This window comes from Dendropsophus ebraccatus, chromosome 9 (genome assembly GCF_027789765.1).
Source record: "Dendropsophus ebraccatus isolate aDenEbr1 chromosome 9, aDenEbr1.pat, whole genome shotgun sequence".
Lineage (NCBI taxonomy): Eukaryota > Metazoa > Chordata > Amphibia > Anura > Hylidae > Dendropsophus > Dendropsophus ebraccatus.
The window spans coordinates 85896845-85909061 of NC_091462.1; the positions used below are offsets into that span (position 1 = coordinate 85896845).

At 40.6% G+C, this 12217-nt stretch overlaps 1 protein-coding gene across 1 annotated transcript in view; it reads left to right on the forward strand.

Moving 5' to 3' along the window:
* The first annotated feature begins 4418 nt into the window (after positions 1 to 4418).
* Positions 4419 to 12217, forward strand: part of TMC5 (transmembrane channel like 5) — a 69234-nt gene continuing 61435 nt past the window's right edge. The window contains exon 1 of the mRNA XM_069983756.1: positions 4419 to 4636. The gene's annotated coding sequence lies outside the window, so the exon portion shown is untranslated. The remainder of the gene's footprint in view (positions 4637 to 12217) is intronic.

Consider the following 12217-nt stretch of genomic DNA (forward strand, 5'->3'; position numbering starts at 1 on the left):
ATCAAGGTACCGATAGAAAGAACACATCATGGCGCAAACAATGACACCTGACACAGCCCCATAGACCAAAGGATAAAAGCGCTATAAGCCTGGGAATGGAGCGATTTTAAGTGACGTATATTTGTTGACAATGGTTTGAATTTTTTACAGGCCATCAGATACAATATAAGTTATACATGTTACATATCGTTGTAATCGTAACGACTTGAGGAACATGCATAACAAGTCAATTTTACCCCAGGGCGAATGGCGTAAAAACACATTTCCCCCAAATAAACAAAATGCGTTTTTTTTTTTCAATTTCACCACACTTTATGCAAAAACTCAGCCTGTCATTGCAAAGTACAATTAGTGACGCAAAAAATAAGGGCTCATGTGAGTTTCTAGGTGGAAAAATGCAAGTGCTATGGCCTTTTAAGCACAAGGAGGAAAAAACGAAAAACGCAAAAATCGAAATTGGCTCTGTCCTTAAGGGACCTCTAATGGAGGTGTATGGGAAAAGAACACAGCTAATCCATGAAATACAAAGGAGAAGAATGCTAGAAATTACAGATTAGGAATCAGCATCCTTTATCCTACTTACAGATGACTGTATATAAGGGTTTTGAGGAGGGTTGGTTGGAAGAGTCCATTTAAAGTGTACCCATCACTATGAATCTTCACCCGGGAAGTAGAACTTAAATTTTCAAACCATATACCTCTGTCCAAACAGGAGATTTGTGACCAATAACAGTGTATTTAATGACAGTCTTTCTGATCTCGCTGATCAGTGCTCATTTGCTGACATATTGCCCCCATAAAAAAGGAACCTAAAATGATCAGAAAATAAAACAAAGTGCTAAATACCATTTTCAAACTTTTATTTGGAAAGACAATTGGTCATAGAAAAGTACAAAAATACATTACAATTCAAAAGTTTTTTATGATTTCATTTTGGCCATGTGACCATTTCAATATAGATGCGCTTTTTTATGTTTACAGTTTTTATTTTGAATAATGGAAATTAAATGTTAAGAATAAGATGTAACAAAGTAAAACTTTTACTACAAACTTACTTTGGGCACCAAACCCAAAATGGTGGAGAACTTTGCAGTTTTTCTTATCAAAACTTTTGAACGTAGTTCAATGGCTTCAATGCTGCAAATAAAAAGATCACAAAGCTTAGCCGTCTACACTGATAGGCTAGGCTCACAGTGCGTTTTTGTTTAACATATATGTTAAAAAGGTAAAATACAGATGGTAGAACAGATGCAGCCATGTGCCATACTGCGGAATCCATTCCATTGAGTTACATAATAAAAAGAAAAAATGGATCCATTTTTTATGCGCACAAAACTGTGGTCAACCCCTTTTTTGATGTATGTTGAAATGAAAGCTACTGCAATGAAAACAGAAAAATGCAGTGCAAACTGTGCATGGATTTTCCTGTTAACTGTGAAGGGCTATGTTCCCATGCTGTATAAACAACGGCCGTTCTGCATAAACGGACATTGTTTAACAGTCACTATGGCTGGGATTAAGGAACATGATCATTAATTCTGGCTGTAGGTAGCGTTAAACAGGGAATGGCAATTGTTTGTACATTGTGTGAAAATAGGCTGCGGAATCTGTTGGCGCTATACAAATAAATATTATTATTATTATTATTATTATTATTAAACTTAATCTGCAACAAAATCTTATCTTTGTGGATTTTTCTGCATCTCATTAACCCCTTAAATGCTGCGATCTATAGCGATTGCGGCTTTTAAGGAACTCAGTGACAGAACAAGCTTCTGTCACTGAGTGATCGGGACCCCTGCAGCCATGCTGCGCGGGTGCCGATCGCTTGTGCCCACAGGCGGGGGTAAGCTTAACACCTCCGTCCTGTCTGATCGGCGATCCATGTATAGAGTCTGCTCTCAGGCAGGCTCTATACATAGATCGCCGATAACACTGATCTATGCTATGCTATGGCAGAAAGGGGGCTCTTGGCATCTGGACGTCGCGCTCAGCCAATTAGTGACTGAGGCGGGACAGTAAACTGATTCGTCAGGATGCTGGGAGCCCCCAAAGCAAACTGGAGGGTGGACTGGTATTGTATACACTGGGCCGCTGCAGGTTAAGGGGACCGGTGTTTCCATACTCTCAGCGGGATGAAAATTCTGCTACAAGTATGTAATCCTATTCAGAATGACAGTAAAGGCCCTATTCCACCAACAGATCTGACGACAGATTATCTGCCAAAGACTTGAAGCCAAACCCAGGAGTGGATTTGAAAAGAGGAGAAATCCAGTCTTTCCTTTATGACCTGTTCTCTGATTATAGTCTGTTCCTGGGTTTGGCTTCAAATTTTTGGCAGATAATCAGATAATCGTCAGATCTGTTGGTGGAATAGGGCCTTGGGATTTGCAGTGGATGTGGCTGCGAACTTGCAACATGAAATCCACCATTACGTGTGAACTTACCCTTAGTCAAATGGTTAGTCACCACTGGTGTTCATTGTGTGGCTTCTGATATCAGGATTATACCATCTGCTACTTTCACGCTGCAGTATTTTGGTCTGTATTTGTGAGTCAAAACACAATTGATACAAAATCCTTGTACTCTACTTTTCCCCCGTGTATTTGATCCACTTCTAGTTTTGGTTTGCAAATACTGATTCAGAATACGGTCATACTGAAGCACAGCCATATGAAAGCTGCGTTAGGTTGGTTTTACCTGTAGCTAGTGCCCCAAGTGGCCAAAAACTGCATTTACATATACACACACATACATGTATATGCATTTTAAATGTATATTTGTATAATACAGAGTAATGTGTGACAGACAAAATTTTTTAACCTGTCAAGGAGAAATGAGCATTTGCTTGATTCTAGTCTAATTGCTCATCCTATTACAAACAGTGTTTATCCAACATGTAATAGAAGTCTTAGGGCTTTATTCACATACAGTATTTTGCTCAGTATTTTTTTTAACCAAGACCATGAGTCGGTTGAAAATACAGAAACTGTGAAAATCTTTCCATTATAGTTTTTCTCTGTCGGTTCCACTCCTGATTTCCTCTGCTCAGTTCCTTTGAAGTGAATGAAGCTAAAATTAAATACCACACACAACCTGGGGAAAGAGGTAGTGCTGTTTTTGCAAGAAAGTAGGGGCATTTACAAATTCTGGTTAAGGCTGGGTTCACACAACATTTCCGTTTTCTTCATCTGTTTTTTGCAAAAAACGGATGCAATTGTGTGCATCCATATTGATCCGTTTTTCCAATGACTTCCATTATACAAATAGGGATCAAAATGCATCATATTTTTTAAGGCTGGGTTCACACTACGTTTTTGCAATCCGTTTTTTTTTCATCCTTTTTTTTTTTTTTTACAAAAAAACTGATGAAAAACGGATGGAAAAAACAGATGCATGCGTGCATCTGTTTTGATCCGTTTTTCCATTGAATTCAATTATAAAAAAAAACCCTATCAAAACGGATCGGTTTTTTAACATCTTATTTTTGTGCCCATTAAAAAAAACTGATCAGTTTTCATCCTTTTTTTAATAATTAAATTCAATGGAAAAACGAATCAAAACGGATGCCCACACATGAATCCGTTTTTTCCATCCGTTTTTTTTGCAAAAACATAGTGTGAACCCAGTCTGACATACTGTACACAAAAACATACTTGACCTTATTGTGTACGTTTAAAAAAAAGTGATGCATTTTGATCCCTTTTTTATATAATGGAAGTCAATGGAAAAACGGATGAAAAGAGATGCACACAATTGCATCCGTTTTTCTATCCATTTTTTTGCAAAAACAAATGGAAAAAATCGGATGCAAAAACTCAGTGTGAATCCAGCCTTATGCCTTTAGCTCACATCACGTTTACCTTTCCTGGTGTATACTCAAGCAAACTATTCCAAAATGAGACGCTGTAGTGTTTTGGATTGTGCCTCCACTCAGTTTAATGGGCTCAACATAACAAGTAACATAGTAACATAGTCAGCAAATTTTCCGGACATATACATTTATTTTGCAGGTGCAAAAAAAAAAAAACTGTGTTTCCTAATGCATTGGTGTGAATAGGATTTTTTTTTAACTTTTGGTAGCAAAACTGCAATTACATAACAAGTAATCTAGACTTACAAAAACATGTGAATTCTGCCCTCAGTCCCTACTACACCATTCTCCTACAGAGACACAGAAGAGTGGACTACTTACCTACAGGAGTCTGCTGTCCACCACCACCACCACTGTCTAGCAGGGAACTGCCAGCAGACAGAGATGGAGGGGCTGCACTGTGATGCCTGCTCAGGTTACTTCCCTGTCTGCTGGCAGTATTTGTGTACCTCCATGTGAGTGTGTGTGTGGCACTGAGCTGTTTTATTGGGTGTGATGACTGGGAGGTGAGTTTTGTGTCCAGGACATTCCTCCATAGGAGGCTGGGAGCTGCTGTCTCCCTGGACACGGCTTCCAGGGAAGATTTCCGGGACAAGCAGAGTGCAGGCAGCAGTGGGGACAGGAGGGAGCAGAGGGCTGCTGTCTGCACCTTGTGTGTGATCACACCTGCTGCTCCACCATAGGGAATTGGGGGGTGGATGTGCACTTGGAGACAGATCTGCAGGAACCTTGAAGGAGAAAGAGACCTGACTGTCATCACAGGTAATGTCACCTATCACAGGTGTAATACAGGGGGTCTGGCTCCTGTATACAGCTGTATACCTGTCTGCATAGAGAATATGTAATGTATGCCTTCTGTACTATATAAGGTTTGTGCTGAATTGTATGTGTGATCCATGCAGTATATGTGCAATATACTGTATACTATATGAGCATTACATGTCCATCATTTTTAAGATGTTTATTGATGTAGTATAATATGTACATACTGTATATTAGTGAGGTTGCTATACTAAACACTAGGTGGATCATACATTTGTAATGTACAAAGTAAGCTTATATATTGTACTATATAACAGTGTGTACTGCAGTATACAGTCTGTGTAAATAGTACTGTACAAGAGGAATATCATATTTACAGTCTGTCTAGTATATGTACCTAGAAACAGTGACTGTTTTATGGTTACTTGTACATGTGTGTATTAATATATACAGTGTATACTGTACTTGAGAGATATATATTAATGTATACAATATGGACTGAGTATACAGTAAAAAAAGAAATTGCCGCACTGTCCAGAGTTTGCTTCTGTCACCAAAGACTAATATCTAAAGAGTCCAGAAACAGCAGGGTGAGCAGATAAATAGCAGAGGACAGTGGCGGACTAGTTTAGGGGAGATAGGACTATGATAAGAACTGTCACACAACGCTGGCTGTACAAAGAGTGGTGCGACAGGTACAAACCATTGAGTCTTATGAAATGTGAATGTTAAACGACACGTATCAAGAAGAAATGTGTTATATAATAAAATGTAATGTAAGTCACATCTTCATATATGACTGCTACTGTCCTGTGGCAATGTCCCTATTGTTATAAAAAAAACAACAACAAACAAACTGATATGTCAAAAGTTTTGATCGGTCCAAACTATAAGTCTATAGAACTCAGTTATAAGTCTATAGAACTCATGCAGCTAGACAGAGATTGCAGTGAGAGAAGCGCTCAGTTCTATGCTTCCTCCACCTATTTCTAGACATTGGGGCATCTGAACACTCACTAAAGTTCCTAACTTTCACATGTCTTTGCAACATATCAAAGGTTTTTATAATGACAAAGACACTGACAAAGTCTGTGTGTGGCTTCATCTTTACAGGTAATGTAGACATATATAAATTTAAAAAATAATTCTAATAAAAATGATAATAAATGTGGGCCATTGCATAATCCCCTACCAAGTACCGTAGTATTATAGCCCCTTAATAACGCTACACTAAAAATTCTGCTAGTAACTGTTGGAAACAGCTCACTAATTTGATATCAGACAAATCACTAAAAGTTTAGCTGAGCTTAAAGGGGTACTCTGGCGATTGTTTTTTTTTTTCTTTTAAATCAACTAGTGTCAGAAAGTTATAAAGATTTGTAATTTACTTCTATTTAAAATCTCAAGTCTTCAAGTACTTATCAGCTGCTGTATGTCCTGCAGGAAGTGGTGTATTTATTCTAGGCTGACACAGTACCCTCTGCTGCCACCTCTGTCCATGACAGGAACTGTCCAATATCAGTAAAGTTTTCTATAGGGATTTGCTGCCAGTTCCTGCCATGGACAGAGGTGGCAGCAGAGAGCACTGTGTGAGATTGAAAAGAAAATACCAGTTCCTGCAGGACATACAGCAGCTGATAAGTACTGGAATACTTGAGATTTTTAAATAGATGTAGATTACAAAACTATATAACTTTTTGAAACCAGTTAATTCGGTAGAAAGCCATTTTCACCGGAGTACCACTTTAGTGCAAAAGGCAATAGGTTCTTCATGCATAAGATGTAGTACAGTGCCTGGTGTAAGGATTATACTTTACAAAACACAGATCACCAATACAAGTTTTAAGGTCCTATTACACGGGCTGTCAGGCAAATATCACAGTGTAATAGGGCCAGTGATCAGATGACAGCTGATGCTCAATTCTGATCTATCAACGTTTACACAGACAGATTATCTGACAATTTTTTTAAGCCAAAGCCAGGAATGGATTTGAAAAGAGGAGAAATCTCAGTCTTTCCTTTCTGACCTATTCTCTGTTTATGGTCTGTTCCTGGCGTTGCCTTAAAAAAAATCTGTCTGTGTAAACACACCATATGGCCGACAGCTGATTACATTAAAAATGTGACTTCTTTCTTCCAGACACAGCACCACTCATGTCCTCAGCTTCTTTGTAGTTTTGCAGCTCAGTTCCATTGAAGTGAAGAAGCTGAATTGTAATCTCACACACAACCTGAGGACAGGGGTGGAGCTGTTTCTGAAAAGAAAAGTATCTGAGTTGTTTCTAATCCTGGACAACCCCTTTAAAGCAAACAGCCACATAAACAATCTAGTGATTGTTCATGCAGCCCTGTCCACATTACCATCGAGCCATGCAATACATTCTGTACACGAGCGCTGATGAAGGAAATTGTCACTTGTTTAAAGTGCAGCTCGGGCAGTGTCACGCTTACCCAGAGAAGGGGAGAGATACACAAGTCGCACACATCTTTACACTTCTCTCCCTGCTCCGTCTACCGTTTGGAATCTGAAATAGTTTACATTGACAGGCCCAGTTTAGGGTGGTGTTTTATGGAATTCCACCCCACAGACAATGTTCAGACCGTGTATAAACATCTTTAATACATTTCTTCATTGTGATAGGCTATAATTTGGAATCCCTACATTATACGTAATGTAATGTACTTGCAAGGTTACTCAGATTCTTATGTAAATTTATTCAACTTCAAAAACTACAATAATGCTCAAAGGTGAATATCTACATCAAGGTTTATGTCGCATAACGCAAATACCAGGGTGGAGCTCACTATAGCGCTGAACCGAAACTAAGAAAAGCAGAGACATAAAATGCCCATGAATGTATCTCAATGACAAGTTTTATATTTATTACCTCCTTCTGCTAAATTATACAATCAACTAAAAAAAAAAAAAAAATGGCGTACAGAGCACAGAGTACAGAGCAACCAGTGCAACAACCAGACAGCACTTCCTAGGTCCTGAACCAAGCAATATACATAATGGGGGGGATTTATCAAACATGGTGTAAAGTGAAACTGGCTCAGTTGCCCCTAGCAACCAATCAGATTCCATCTTTTTATTTTCCAAAGAGTCTGTGAGGAATGAAAGGTGGAATCTGATTGGTTGCTAGAAGCAACTGAGCCAGTTTCACTTTACACCATGTTTGATAAATCTCCCCCATTATATACATAATAGCCAGAGCCAGCACTAAGGAGGGACAATAGCTCCAAAATAGCTGTCTAGGTATTCTTTCTTTTTCGGGAGATTCCTGGCTTGGTATACATAAGTCAAGACCTTGAATTGGAGTGAAGCACCCGGTAACTTCCTGGCTTGTGCTTGGTTTCACAGCCGCCTCCATGAGAACTACAGAGCTGGCCTCTGAAGTGACAGGCCGCTCAGTGAATTACTGTCAGCCAATGATTGGCTGAGAGGCCTGTCACTTCAGAAACCGGCTTTGAAATTCTTGCGCAGCTGCGGGACCGTGCAGAAGCCAGGTAGATACCGGGGAACGGGCAGAGACGGCAGTCAGGTATACATGAACCTAATTATTTTCTTCACACAGTCGTCAGCCGTCAGCCACACATCACTATTACATGTAGCAATGTGCAGTAGGCAGCCAATTATTTTAGATCCAGATCAAAAGACATGATCAGCAGATGATCAATGTCATCAGCTGATTGCTGTCTTTATTACACTGAGTGATTATCTGCTGAATCGGCCTGATTCGGCAGATTATTGCTCCATGTAATAGGACCATTAGTTTCCATATGTATTTATCATACCCTCTTTAAAGCGACTCTGTACCCACAATCTGTCCCCCCCAAACCGCTTATACCTTCAGATAGCTGCTTTTAACCCAAGATCTGTCCTGGGGTGCGTTCGGCAGGTGATGCAGTTATTGTCCTAAAAACAACAACTTTTAAACTTGCAGCCCTGTGCCCAACGGCTGGGCCTAGAGTGTGTGTGCATTAGGCTGGCACAACCTCTCTGTCCCTCCTCCCCACCTTCTTCATCATTAGGAATACTCCAGGCAGATTGTCTCCTATTAATGAGCTGTGTGAGCCCGACACATGGGTTGGATCGTTAAGGCACCTGTGCAGTGTTCACTGCAGAGGAATAGGAAAAATTCTGCCGGTGGCATTCCTAATGATGAAGAGGGCAAGGAGAAGGGACGGAGGGGTGGTCCAAATATAGGGCACAGATACTCTAGGCCACGGCTGATTGACACAGGGCTGCAAGTTTAAAAGTTGTTTTTTAGGAAAATAACTGCATCACCTGCCGAACGGACCCCAGGACAGATCTTGGATTAAAAGCAGCTATCCGAAAGTACAAGTGGTTTGGGGAGGACAGATTGTGGGTAGAGAGTCGCTTTAAGGAGAATTATTACCCAATGCTGGTAGAAACATTTAGAAATGTGACTAGAACCTATATTTTGGACATGGGTAATCACATCTGCTGCATTAGTTTATAGTGTCAGGGTGGGTTCACAATACGGAATACGGTGGAGAAGTTCAGGCGGATTCCGTCGCTTGTACCCGCTCGCGGCAGCGCATATCCGCCTGTGCCATAGACACCATTCAATGGCCAGGCCGATTCCGCCATCCACCGAAAGAACTGACATGTCAATTCTTTCGGCAGATGGCGGAATTCGCCCATGGATAGAATGCTGTCTATGTCACGGGCGGAGATGCGCGCCGCCATGAGTGGGTTCAAATGACGGAATCTGTTGGACTTTATCCGTGCGGATTCCGTATTGTGAACCCACCATTACTGGTCTTTTCCCCACTCTATCTCCTGATCAGTACTGGTCTGAGCACTTTGACCGGGACCTATCAAAACTTTTGAAATGTGTCTGTGACATATCAAAAGTTTTTGACAGGTACACTTTGACAGGTACACGACAGGTACACTTTAATGTACATTGTACGTAATATGATGTACGAACCTCAACGCAGTCCTGTGGCAGTTCCAGGCTCTTCTTTCTTCTCATGGTACAGACAGTGTCTCTTGGTTGTGATGGAGACTAGTTAGGCTTCTTCCACACATCCGCAATTTTGCGGACCTTACAGATGGGGAAGGCAAGTAATGGATTCGTTCTCCGCCTTCCATAATGTGTCAGTATCATCAATTTGACTTTGTGGTGACATTTCCTCTTTGCTCTGTCCTCGGCTTTGGTTACTATGATTTTGGTTTGGCTTTTTTAGACAGCTGACACTATCCTCAATGGTTGGGATTAGAGATACCGCCAATCACAGCCATTTAACTCTCTAGATTCTGTAGTCAATAACTATAATTACATGCCTGATAACACAGACTCTATACACAGTCATCAACTATTTTTTTTTAAACCTTTGTCCTTTAGATTCATAAATGAGAAAAATTATATTGAACTGTGAACTAAGAATAGCCTCAGTCATGGGGCGTTGGCCCTTAAAGCCATTAACATTTATTAGCAATACACTAGGTTTGTCACTATTTAAAGGGCATCTCTCAGCATCTGCAAAAAAATAAATAAATAAAATAATAGAACAAACAGATCATTTTGTCCGTCACTCCTCTGTTTGGTTGCCCATCAGGGCAATGACGGCTGTTGGCAGGGGCGTAGCTAGGATTCACGGGGCCCCTTAGCAAAAAACTGTAAGTTCCCCCCCTCCCCTATGCACAAGAAAAAGCACTGCATATATATATATATATATATATATATATATATATATATATATATACAGTATGTATCAGTGATGTGGCCAAAAAATAATATCTCCTGTGGCCAGAAGCAGAATCCTGCCTGCAGCCACAAAATTGACAGGCAGAGCAGAGAGCCAATGGCTGCTTGCTCTGTCAGTCCACTATACTTAACTATAAGGGACCATTAGGAGCCCTTATGGATATTTTTTGTCTTCCGTCTGTTAACCTTTTTTTTTTTGTGTTGCAGCATGTAAGTAAACATTGGGTCAATACACACTGCAGTACATAAGGGGTTATGCAGAAGATCTCAGGAGGCTCTTATATCTCCCCCAGGCCCCCCTCCTGCACAGGCCCCATAGCAACTTCCTACCCTGCCTCTATGGCAGCTACGCCATTGGCTGTTGGTACATTACTCTAGTTCAGGTGGACTAATTGGCCTCAGGGTGCCTTCACACCTACCGACTCGGCTAGGTCCTGGCAGATCACTGTCATTACATACACGCAGTGCTCTGAACGACCGCTGCGTGTATGTAAATCTGCCGGCCGCTTAACCCCTTCTGATGCCGGCCAATCAGTGTGTTGCCCAGCCGCAGCCACTGATTGGCCGGGCGGGAGAGCAGGACGCCGGGACCCCGTGGAGCGAGGACAGGTAATGTAAACAGAGCGGGAGGCGGGCGGGAGCTGAAGGGGTTAAGCGGCTGGCAGATTTACATACACGCAGCAGTCGTTCAGAGCACTGCGTGTATGTAATGACAGTGATCTGCCAAGACCTAGCTGACTTGCAGCGTTATTAACGCTGTGAGTCGGTAGGTGTGAAGGCACCCTCAAGGTGTGTCGTTAATTGAAAAGACCATTGAAGTTAATAGTAAAAACGGTGAAAGGGTGGTGAAAAAATAAAAACTGTTTATGAACAACAAAAAAATAACGTCCGCTGTTTGCAATAGACGTCTGAAAATAAATAACATGATCATTATTTTGACATCCGCACAGGCAACTTCCATCATTTTATACACTGTGTGCATTGGCCGGCCGTCATTCCATTCCCTTCAGTTCATTGCATTAAAGTAACTTAAATCACAGCAATAACTGACGTCTTTTTAAATAGAAAAAGTGGACGGCGTTTCTCTTTTTTTGACGTTGTGTGAACATAGCCACTTACTGTGGATTGAAATTGTCAAGAAGGGAAGAGAAAATCTTATTCACAAATATGGTAACAAAATACCCCGTGGATTTAAAGAGCCTGTAATTCTGCATTTATAGTAATATCTATACCAAACTTCCTTAAATATACTGCAGCTTTCTGCAGAAATGGAGCATTAAATTGTAGTTGTGCCTATTGTTTCTTAAGGCTAATTGTTATAAGTTACCTTTGTACACTACATATTCTATACCGGCAAGGCTCCGCTTGTACAAGTGCTGCGTGTCACCAAATAATCACGGGCTATTGAGTTTCCTAAATACTGGCCTGACTAGCAGGATTTGCTGGAGGCAATGAGAACTCTATGGTTACATGAGGGTAATGAGACTCTGTGGGGAATGAATACATGTGATATCTATCATGAGTATAAAGAATACCTCCACCAGAGCCACAATAGGGCAAATTTATATTAAAAAAAACAAAAAAACTAAACTTTTTGCTCATGCCTGTATTTTATGCGCACATTTACTAAGTAATTGTATGCATGCATGGGAAATAACATTGTTTTTAGATCCACTGGTTTCAGAAAGTTATAAAGATTTGTAAATTTCTTCTTTTAAAAACTGTAAAGTCTTCCAGTACTTATCAGCTGCTGTATGTCCTGCAGGAAGTGGTGTATTCTTTCTAGTCTGGAACTGTGCTCTCTGCTACCACCTCTGTCAATGTCAGGAACTCTGTCCAA